Below are 12500 nucleotides of genomic sequence, written 5' to 3'. Positions count from 1 at the left end.
GATAGACAGACAGACAGACAGATAGTTAGACAGAGTTAGACAGACAGTCAAACAGACAAGCAGACATGTATACAGGTAGACAAAGAGACAGCCAGACAGGCATATTGTTGAGACAGACAGATAAGCATAAAGGCAGACAGGCAAACAGTCATATAGTCTGAGACAGACAGACAGACAGACAGATATATAGCAAGACAGAGACAGGCAGATAAACAGACAGGTATACAGACAGACAGACAGGCAAGCAGACATGTATACAGGTAGATAGAAAGACAGACAGACAGAAAGACAGGTAGACAGACAGACAGACAGATAGACAGACAAACAAGCAGACAAGCAGACATCCGTACAGACAGACAGGCAGGAATGATAGCAACAGCCACTGAAAATAGGCACATGCGTAAAGTGGTAAAATTTCATAAGTCTACAACTCGGAGCAAAATTTTTCGTGCAGATATAAGGCTCTGTGTATCGTTCAACAATTATTTTATTTAGATTTCCAAATATTTACGTTCATTTGATCCAGTTTCATCCTATTTCTTACCAATTTCATCCAGTTTCATAGCGAACGATCAGACTAAAGGCCCTCTCCCACTTCGGCGAAAGTGTGGAAGACAAAGTCACGATGTGTCAAAAATCCCTAATCGTGGGTATTTGTCATCAAAATCTTGTCCATTCGTGGCATGGCGCCGATACGTCGCATGAGGTGGAAATTTGTCGTGGGGGACCACGACGTTTTCGTGCTGCATGAAAACGTCGTGGCCCTCCACGATTTTGTAAAATTTCGCAGATTAGTCGTAAACAACAAGGCGACGCCTTGGCGACATCGGCGATTATCCTGCGTATAAACCGCGTATGATCGCCGACATCGGCGAGGCATCGGCGGTGAAAAAAAACGTTGAGATGTCATACAGTCATACAGCGAAGCGTCGGCAATGTATCGGCGATGCATCGGTGAGGTTATTACGACATAGCCTACGTAAACCGTACGATATGTACCAGGTTGTGCGACAGTAATATTTCATCTTATGAATGTCGGTTATATATCGCCGACATTTCGCTGATGAACCGTCGATTAATTGCCTTAAATACGCCGATGACGGCGAGGCACCTGCGATGGCCTCGGCGTTTTGTCTGCGAGGTGCGTGCGATGCATTCGAGGACACATCGACGATACAGCGTCGACAGCACGCAGCCGTTGTACCTTTATCGCCATTGAGTCGCCATAAAAAAAAACGTTAAAATTTGAATTTAGAATAATGCTTTTGCATTACGCCGACATATCAGCGATATGTCGGCTACTAGTCGCCAGTTATATCGTATACTCCGCCGAGGTTTCGGCGTTTTGTCGTACTGGTGTCGCAGGTATTACGCCGACACCACGATTCTTGGTCAGAATCGTCGACACCTCACCGACTTCAGCCACGATTTTCATCGTGGCTTCATCGTGCCTATTTACGCCGAAGTGGGAGAGGGCCTTAATACCCCGTTCACACATCGCCGAAAGAGAAGCCGAATGCATGCCGAATAGGTTTCGGGAAACGTTCGGCGGTCAATTCTGGGCTATTCGGCTCACTTCAGGAACATTTCGGGGTGTTCGAAATGGGTTCGGGCAAGTCACCGAATATTTCATCAAACATGAAATATTCGGTGTGACCTGCCCGAACTCACTTCCTCGGGACCCCCTCGGGTCGCATTCGGTAATCCTTCGGTATGCATTCCAAGCATTCAGTATGCATTCGCCGATGCATCGCCAACAAAATGACCGTTAAAAATCGGTACGATGTCGACGATGAATCGGCGAATATGGACAGAATACATACCAAAATTATACCAATTGTCCCAAGAATGTATACAGAATTTTGAACACCGCCCACTGAGGCATATATAAAAGGCCAAAGCATCCCAGTCACACTTTCCAGAGCTAGGAGAACCGCCGCACTGCAGCATCTACAGCAGAATGGAGGCAGCATCCGAAGACCTGTTCCCAGAGGACTCCAACCCCCACTTCCAAGATTGCGGCCTGTCGCAGGAGAGCCAGACTCCCAATGAGGTGGTGGAGCCCCTGGTCCCACCCCCAGATAGACCTGCTACTGCTTCGACCCGAGAGGTCGCATGAGAGGTGATGAGGCTGGTCCCATCAAACAAAAGCGAAAAATGGCCACTAGGGACATCGCAAGTTGCCCTATTGGCACCCACATCCACAAACATGAATTTGTAATCACTGTCGACCACAGCAAGCAGGACCAGGGAGAAGAAATCCTTGTATTTGTAGTAGTAGGATCCACTTTTGCTAGGAGCATGCATACGAATGTGCTTGCTGTCTATCACTCCAATGGTGTGATGAAACTGCCACCTTCGTGAGAAGCCCTTCGCAACTTGTTTCCAATCCTCGGCTGTCGATGGGCAAACGATCACCTTGTCCATGTACTCCGCAATGATGGCCTCACACGTCTCGTACACGACGCAGGAGATAGAGTTGGGAGGTACTCGGAATCCAAAGGAAAGGCTGCGGTTGTTGTCCATGGTGGCCAGATACCTGAGGGTGATGGAGAGCCTCAAACCTGCCTCCAATGGCTCCCACCAGAAGGTACGCTGCTTCTCGATGCGAGGACGAATTCTCTCAAGGAGTTCACAGAAGAGGTCCTCGTCCATGCGTAGGAAATTGCAAAATGATGTCCTGTCCTTCAGTATCAGCTCCTGCAGAAGGTTCTCCCATTGGCCAAATTCTTTCCATCGTTGAAGCCAGTCACGGGACCAACAGGACCTCTTCTGGCGAATCTTGCGCCTCCTCCGAGGTGGAATGTGGTCTTTTTCCTCGTCTTTCAGATACAGGTAGGTCAGATACTTGACGCAGAGCAGAGAGTCCGTCTGTGCTTTGCTCCACAGGGCCACGGCTTGCGTGTTGACTTCGCTGGGGATGACTGCTGTGATGTCCATTGTTGCTCTGTTGGAACTGGGAGTGTGATGGGCTTTTTGGTACGCGCATATAAATACACCCCTGGGTGGGCGTGGGAAGTTCGGTATGCACTCGGGATGCCCTCGGTACAGCATCGGCGATGCATCGCCGATGCTGTACCGATGTCGCACCGAAAAAATGACGGTTGATATTCAAAATAGGAGTTTCGGGTTGGCGTCTGTGCGCATTCTGTTTGCGTTCGATTTGCTTTCGGTTTGCATTCTATTTCGTCAGTATACTGTCGGCGACATCAAACAGACAGCAGACAGAAAGGCCAAATTCGGAGAGTTTGGGCCCGATTCTGGCCGAATCCCGGCCGAATACGGTTCGGCGCGCATTCGGCATCTCATTCGGCGATGTGTGAACGGGCCCTAAAGTGAGGTTAAAAGGAAAAAGACATTGTACGAGAGATGCAAACATTTCACAGTAAAAGTGCATTGATTTCAGTGTTCGCCCATCATCATCATCATCATCATCATCATTATCATCATCATCATCATCGTCATCACCACCACCACCACCACCACCATCACGATCATCATCATCATCATCATCACCATCATAACCATCCTCTATATCACCTCACGGCAAGACGAACACCTTTCTCATCTTCCTTTACTCTGACCTGTTACCTGATAGCCTGTTTCATCCAGTCCTAGCAGTTCTCCTAATTATATCACTGTGTTGTTCTCTGTCAGCCTCTTCCTCTCACTCCATCTCTCCATCTTGTTCTCTGTCTGTCTCTTCCTCTCACTCCATCTCTCCATCTTTTTCTCTGTCTGCCTCTTCCTCTCACTCCATCTCTGGGCTGCCACTCAGTTACCCTGGTTATCCATCAGTTATCTGTTCTGTGAAGGACGTAATCTGCCCACATCCCTTTAAATCTACCTGCATCCCTTTAAATCAACCTGCATCCCTTTAAACTCTACCTGCATTCATTTAATTCTACTTGCATCCCTTTAAATCTACCTCCGTCCCTTTAAGTCTACCTTCATCCCTTTAAATCTACCTTCATCACTTTAAATCTACCTGCATCCCTTTAAATCAACCTTCATCCCTTTAATTATACCTTCATCCCTTTTAAATCTACCTGCATCCCATTAAATCTACCTGCATCTCTTTAAATCTACCTGCATCCCTTTAAGTCTACCTGCACCCCTTTAAATCTACCTGCATCCTTTTAAGTCTACCTGCATCCCTTTAAGTCTACCTGCATCCCTTTAAATCTACCTTCATTCCTTTAAATCTACCTGCTCCCATTTAAATCAACTTCCATCCATTTAAATCTACCTGCATCCATTTATGTTATTGGACTGTTATATCGTCTACTTCGTCTACTTTAATCTACCCCTTATCTAATCTACCCCGTATCCTCAAAGCTCTTCCTTGTGACTCTTGACTTAGTCCTTCATGCCTCTCTGACTATTAGTGTTTCTCTCTCTCTCTCTCTCTCTCTCTCTCTCTCTCTCTCTCTCTCTCTCCACTGAGTTGTCGGCCAAATAGTTTCCTGTATCCCAAGAAACCATGTCCTACGCTGGCTGGGTGGTAACCACAGAACTAAATCAGCCTTCATGATTTCCATCTGAGGGCTGGTTGTGGTTTATTGCTCACTTAATGATATTCAGGGGCTAGTGAGGCTGGTCATCGTTGCCTTAAATATCGGAACTGAATAGCCTAGCCCCGGGACCCTACGCTCCTTTTTATATGCAGCAAAATTGAATGGCCCACTATACCCCTTTCACTCTAACTCGGTTTAAATTTGCCATCTATCCAACTTGAATGCTGAGTTGTAGCAATAGATTAGTGCTAAAGTAGGATGCTAGTCACGAGGAAGTGCTATGGAAAGGACGAGGTAGAGCCATAACACTTTTCTGCCACTGAGCTACGTGAAATAAGCTGCAAAGGGACGAACATCTGGGCCAAGTTAGAGCGAAAAGAGTATACACGAGCTTTCTTTACTCTTTAGGTTTTATAAAGTTTTTTCAAGGTTTTATTTGCTTTACTTTCTCTACCCTTCCTGTCTCCTTAACTGACTCCCTGACCACGATGACATGTACACAAGAGGTGTAAGTAGAAGAATATTTAAAACTCTGTTAACTTTGGATGCTAAATTCTTCTCTTTTGACCACTTTCTGTCATTTATTTTCGTCTCCATTTGTGTCTTTTAAGGAAACATTTGATTTATTCGTGTAATATTTAGTAGTGTGTAAGCTATCTCTTTAAACCTACTGCTACTACTACGACTACTACGACTACTACTACTACTATTGCTGCTGCTGCTGCTGCTGCTGCTGCTACTACTACTACTACTACTACTACTACTACTACTGCTGCTGCTGCTGCTACTACTACTACTACTACTACTACTACGTCTACTCCGTCTACTATTACTACTGACAATAATGATAACAATAATAATAATAATTATACTACTACTACTACTACTATTACTACTACTACTACTACTACTACTACTACTACTACTACTACTGCTACTACTACTACTACTACTACCAATAATAATAATACTATTAATGATAATAATAATAATAATAATAATAATAATAACAATAATAATAATAATAATGACGGTAATAATAATAATAATAATAATAATAATAATAATAATAATAATAATAATAACAATAATAATAATAAAGATAAATAAATGAAAAAACCATAACTATCATTAGAAAATTTGGTTTATCTGAAAGAATTTATAGCATTAAAAAGGTCAGTAGTTAATTTGAAGGTGTTACATATACCTAAATGAGGGAAGATGGGTACGAGTAGTAGTCGGAGTAGTGGTGGTGGTGGTGGTGGTCTGCAGTCTCAAGGTGCCATTCTCCTTCACTCCACCATTTACCTTTCAGGGGAAAGGAGAGGGCTGAGGCACGCTTGTATACCTCAGCATCAGTGCCACCACGTGAAGGCGTCCCTCTCCACCACCGTAGAAGAATGACAGAAGCGAATTGTAAAAGGACAGGTGTGGAATGCTAAGGGAGGGGAAGGACTTATCCAGGTATTGACAGTGGAAATGGAAGGAGATATTGGATTATTTGAGTGAGTGAGTGAGGGAGGGAGTGAGTGAGTGAGTGAAGGAGTGAGTGAGTGAGTGAGGGAGGGAAGGAGGGAATGAAAGTGAGTGAGATCGTAAACCGAGAAGGGAAGGGTTTATCGATATATTGAAAGTGGAAATACAAGCTGATATTGGAAGTTAGAGTGAGTGAGTAAGCGAGTGAGTAAATGAGTAAGTGATTGAGTGTATGCTGATACTGGAAAGTTAGAGAGAGTGAGTGAGTGAGTGAGTGAGAGTGTAAGTCGAGATGGGAAAGTTAAGATTGCAATCTTCTTCCTGGTTATTCCGAATGTGAGATTTGTTCAAGAGGAAAAAGAATCAGAGGGGGAGAGTGAGCTAGTTCTAAAGAAAGCCTGCAGGGGAAGATGGGAGTCGAGATTGTGAGTGGACTATCTGCCAGCTCAAAAGACAGATGAGAGAGAGAGAGAGAGAGAGAGAGAGAGAGAGAGAGAGAGAGACGGTAGGAGTTGGAAGGCCTCTTGACACTTCTTCGTGACTAGTGTATTTCTCTCTCTCTCTCTCTCTCTCTCTCTCCCTCGAAAAAAAAAAAAAAATAAAAAGTAAATGGGACTATAGAGCAAGAGGCGGGACTGATCGTGTGGAAGGGCATTTAGAACGATTATGCGACATGGGTATTGCACTGTTTGGATTTTTCTTGTTTTAGTGTGTTTTTGTGTTTTTAGGTGTACTTGTGTGCGATTCTGAGAGAGAGAGAGAGAGAGAGAGAGAGAGAGAGAGAGAGGAGGGGGAAACACATTATGGAGGTCAGAAAAGACTCAACCTTTATCTTTTTTACTTGTTGATGGAGTTATTGTTCCCCCCCACTCTCTCTCTCTCTCTCTCTCTCTCTCTCTCTCTCGATGCACTTCTGTGTGTGTGTGTGCAAACGTGTATACATGTACGCACACTATATCCATTAACCAGCGTCCAGAGTCCACGCATTTTTCAAGCCTCTTTCACCCAAACACATACCCCATCGAGGCAACATAAAGGACGCAGACTGTGCCGTGTTCGCAGGCCAGAGAAGGCGATGGATGTCGCATATTTTTTCGCCTATTTTTCAACCCTATAATTTGCATTTGTTGACTGGACCTTCGGACTGACTGGGAATTTAGTTTGTAAGGGTTACGTGACTCCTTTTTCCTGGTGAATTAGTTCAGGGTTTAATCTGTGGAGGTTATGGGTTCTGTGGGTGGTAGAGGGTTACGTGACGCCTTTTCCCTAGCGATTTAATTATGATGTTAAACTTTATTTTCTCGAATTTTATTTTGCTCTCTTTTTGTATAGAATTAAAAAGGTATAAAACAAAATAAATCGCTAAAATGGAGGTTTTGCGGTGTTCTATGGCGTCTAGAATGTGGAGTTTATTAGACACGTGCTAGAGAGGAGAGCCTGTTACGGGGAGAGATGTAACTATTAAAACACATCCAGGAACCAACAACAAGGTCCTCTCATCCCACTCAGTCCTATGGTATCCTTATTTGCAGTCAAGTTGATTTACAATTTAATATGTCTTTGGGTTTACAAGAGTTAGTATCGCTGGGTTTATAAGAGTTAGTATGTCTGGGTTTACAAGAGTCAGTGTGTCTTCGGGTTTACAAGAGTCAGTATGTCTGGGTTTACAACAGCAAGTCTTTTGGTTTACAAGAGTCAGTATGTCAGGGTTTACAAGAGTTAGTATGTCTTTGGATTTACAAGAGCCAGTGTATCTGGGTTTACAATAGTAGGTTTTTGGGTTTACAAGAGCCAGTATGTCTGGGTTTACAAGAGTTAGTATGTCTTTGGGTTTACAAGAGTCAGTATGTCTGGGTTTACAATAGTATGTCTTTGGATTTACAAGAGTTAGTATGTCTTGGTTTACAAGAGTTAGTATGTCCGGATTTACAATATTATGTCTTTGGGTTTATTTCGAGATGTAGTTAAATTGGAACGGCCATATTTTTAACACTCCTTAACCTGGAGTATGTCTGACCTCCTCCTTGGCCAATTCCTCACTCCTGAGAACAAGAGGTAAAGAGGTCATGGATTTTCAAAGTGGTTTAGAGGGAGAAACCAACACCCCGAAAAAATTTTTTGTTAAAAGATAAAAACTAGAACATAGAGATATTGTTTTGCTCCCTCTTCTTGTTTTCTAAGAGGACAAACACTCCTTTTTATTGACTTCGTTCTCTTTTCTCTCCCGTCTTTCCCACAGGCACAAGTTTTCCTCATGGTTGTCACTCTTATCCTTCCTCTTCCTCGTTTCTTTGGAGCATATTTTTCCCCTTTTTCTTTTACATTGTTTTCCTTCCCTTTCTTCGTTTCCTAGAGCACAATTTTCCCCCTTGCTTTCATCCGTGTTTTCCCGCCTCGCCCAACCCCCTATTTTGAGAATTACTGTCGTTTATTTGAGGAAGTCGAGGTATAACTTGAAGGAGGCTGTCTTCCGCCTAACCTCAGAAGCCGACTGCACTTAAAGAGATAAAAGCCCTCCCGCCTCTCGCACACAATCACACGCATGCAAGCACACACGGACACACGCACACTCAGACACAAGCGTATACACACACACACACACACACACACACACACACACACACACACCAAACACTACTTTTCACTCTCTTTTCTGGCCGGGTTTCTCCTCTCTTTCTCTACATCCTTATAGCAGATTGGAAGCCTATGAACTCACCCCTGGAACCCTCCTAGGAAAATGTCTTGAGACGTATTTCACCCCTTCCCTACTGGGATATTTTTATTTTTTATTATGTTTTTTATTAGTAATGTCGAGATATGAATTATTCTTAGTTTTTAATAGGGTGATGTGTTTTATTGTTTAGGGAGTTTTACTGTTATTTATTATTATTGTCATTATTATTATTATTATTATTATTAGTAGTAGTAGTAGTAGTAGTAGTAGTAGTATTGCGACTACTACTACTACTGCTACTACGTCTTCTTTTCTTCTTCATCTTCTTCTTCGTCTTCCATAACATTGCTTTTCTCTGTGATATCGTCTTTTCCATTTTAATTCGCCTTATACTGAACAATTTCTTTTCTACTCACGAAAGATCTCAAGGAACAGAAATAATGGAGTTAACTAAGACACTAACTCCTCAAGGTCGAGAAATCTTCTGTAAGCAAAAGCAAATAATCTTAAGACAGCCTGGGACGTACTACATACTCGTAAAGGTCACCCCCATCCTTCGCTTCTCTCATCTGGTGACTTTACCTGTTCCGTCCAATCCTAGCAATTTACACATGTTTTTACACCCTGCTGTGCCTCTTCCTCTCGCTCCATCTCTAGGCTACCACCCAGTCACCCTGGGTGTCCATGTTATCTGTTCTACGAAGAACGTGACCTGCCCACAGCCATTTATGCTCTCTCTCTCTCTCTCTCTCTCTGTTCAAAGACCCCAACCTTTTTCAGCTCAGTTGATGATCAGGTGTAGTTAAAAGGACAGGTTGATTTAACTAGTAACCAAGGAGACTCGTACTTACCTCATAATCACGGCTCACAAATTTCATCCTTCCACGACTTAGTAATACAGGTGTGGCATTGACCCCGTCTCGTCAGGTAATAGCAAATCAGGTACAAGTAGACCCACTTAAACGTCGTCTGGCTAACGTCGTATTCTTGGAGTTTTTTGCTTTTATATTTAGATTGTGACTCCTAGAACTTAACTACGATTGCTACCAACAGAAGATTATCTTCAGCTAGAGGGGACGATTTGCAGAGGTGGGGTTAATTGAAAGTATTTATAAACCCCCAGGTTCGAGAAAATCGTAATATAAAAATAATCGTCTTTAAATAGTAAGGTAAGAAATAAAGGAACATCACTGGAATAAAGGGGTTGATTTTAGTTTACCTTTACTCGTCTTCTTGTTGGCTACTGTCAGACGATTTTCCTCAGCATAGTGTCAGACTTGGTATAAAGAATAAAAGGAGGTGAAAACAGTCATGGCGTTCTGCATGTTGTGTTGTTCTTAAAGTGTGTGTGTGTGTGTGTGTGTGTGTGTGTGTGTGTGTGTGTGTGTGTGTGTGTAACAGAGCATGTGTATTTTTTCAAGGAATGTACGTGTGCTTGAGAGAAAGCGACACACACACACACACACACACACACACACACACACACACAAACTGAGAATGAACAGTACCAGAACACACGCTAGTAATTAGAAACAGTAATTCGTATTTGATTTTCCATAATATTAGGTTGTGATAGTCTTTAAATTCACTTCGACAATATTGTGAGGATTAAAACTATTCACTGGCCAAACGAAACACCAGCTAAGGGTTCGTATCTTTGAGCACTTGGGTCTGTCAGTGAGAACAAGCAGGTCATTAGCCAAACCATCCTACAGCGCCATACGTAAACATTCCCTACAGTCTAACCACCCCATCCACTTTGACTCCTTCATTAGCCAAAACATCCTACAGCGCCATACGTAAACATTCCCTACAGTCTAACCACCCCATCCACTTTGACTCCTTCATTAGTCAAACCATCCTACAGCGCCATACGTAAACATTCCCTACAGTCTAACCACCCCATCCATTTTGACTCCTTCGCAGTCCTCACTACCCGTGCCAACCAGGTGGAGCTGTCTATAGTCGAGTCCCTGCTGACGGTGCAGCGTCACTAGTCAGCAATGACACTTCCCTTGACCTCTTGTGTTTTTAATATAAGTAGCCGACTATAATGCTCTACCTGTGGACTTTATTCGACTTTTTTTTTTTTTTACCTTGTCCTTTTCCTTGGCTTCACTGTTTTTTTCCTTATCTGTACTTTTTACATTGTTTTATTATAGATCGACCTGTTCATTTTATTACTGATACTTTTATGTCGTTTTGTGTTGGTTTTTATAATGTACTCTATAAACAGACTGATGTTTTAACTTGTACATTGCCTGATGATGGGGTAACTTGGTCTCCCAAGCTGTTGCCCCCCCCGCCCTCCCAGCAAAAAAAAAAAAAAAAGAAAGAAAAAGGAAAAAAAGAAAAAGACAAAAGACGATGTTCTATTGAGTGCTGGTTTTTCTTATACATAATCTTGAAGGAGAGAGAGAGAGAGAGAGAGAGAGAGAGAGAGAGAGAGAGAGAGAGAGAGACGTGGGGGGCGAAGTGATGGCGCCTGGTACAAGACGCAGCGTCAGAGCGTCATCTAAGGCGCTGATTAATCGTGACAAGAAGCGAGGGAGGAGTGGGGGAAGCTGAAAGATTAAGGGGAAAGTGCCGGACCAGTGGTGTCAGTAAAGCCAGAGTTGCTAAATCTGGAGTGATATTGCAGGATTTAGTGGGTTTTATTACATACGGAGGACTGTGTTTAAATTTTGGGTAATGATGATGATGATGATGGTGATTAGCGACAGGCAAGAAGAGACGGCGAGGTGGAGAAAATTATAAGATTATTGGGGGAGGAAGTCCGGATCCAGCGTTGCCAGTGAAGCCAGTCTTGCTAGATCAGAAAGATTTGGTTGGGTATTCAGTTGTTTTTCTGCTGGATATGCTGCTTTATTTCGCCTTCTTTTTCTTGATGAATAAGAGAGGGATTTATATTTTTATAATTATTTGTCATAAGTTTTTTTTTTTTAACATGTACGATTTTTCGTTTCTTTTACTTTTTTTAAATAGATGCTTTTTTCCCTTTTGTTGCTAAAATTCAGGGATGTATTTTGCAATATTCTGTTGACTCTTTAGCCATTTGTCTCCTATATTTTCCTTGCGTGTTGCGATTCTCCTACTATATTAACCAAAAGTTTTACCTGTTTCCGTTTATTTACGAATTTATGTATATTTATTTGTTTATGTCCATCTTTGACCATTTCACTTACGTTTTCGATTTATTTTTTATTTGCTAATTGTTAATCTGTTTCGTTCTTACACAACATAAAGACGTGTTTAATTTGGGAGAAAGCCCAGACCGCCTCAGTCTAGCGTTGCCAATGAAGCGAAACTTGCTAGAGTTTGAAATAGTCTGTTATCATGGAGGGATATTTTTGCTAGATTGTGATATTTATAAGACTTTTTTATTTATTTATTTATTTATTTATTCATTATAGCCCTAGGCTTAGCTATGCATTTAAGCGTAGCGGTTTTGATGCTAGACTTCCGGCTAAATATCATTCTTGCATGATGTACAGATTTTTTTTTTTTTTTTAAGTTCACATAGCAGCTTGACGTATTCATTTAGTGATTTATTTTCCCTAATTTTGAAATATACCTCAGAACTTTGGTGTCGTAATTTCAATCCCTTCTCTTGCCACCTTCCGACGATGAAGACTTACCTGTAGTAGTGAAGCGATTAATGAAGGCTGGATCTAATCGCTATAATCCAAATAATGATAATAAAAAAAAATGACCTAACCCCCTTCCCCCAAAAAAATTGTCTGATGGTCGTGAAAATTTTGAGTCATGGGGGATGATCGATTTTGTTACAATTTTTAAAAGCAATTTTGTGACTATCTGTCTTAATAATTTTC

Source organism: Coenobita brevimanus, chromosome 116 (assembly GCF_032717465.1).
Source record: "Coenobita brevimanus isolate Jiangsu-jjx chromosome 116, ASM3271746v2, whole genome shotgun sequence".
Taxonomy (NCBI): domain Eukaryota; kingdom Metazoa; phylum Arthropoda; class Malacostraca; order Decapoda; family Coenobitidae; genus Coenobita; species Coenobita brevimanus.
Note: the sequence above shows the minus strand (reverse complement) of the source record.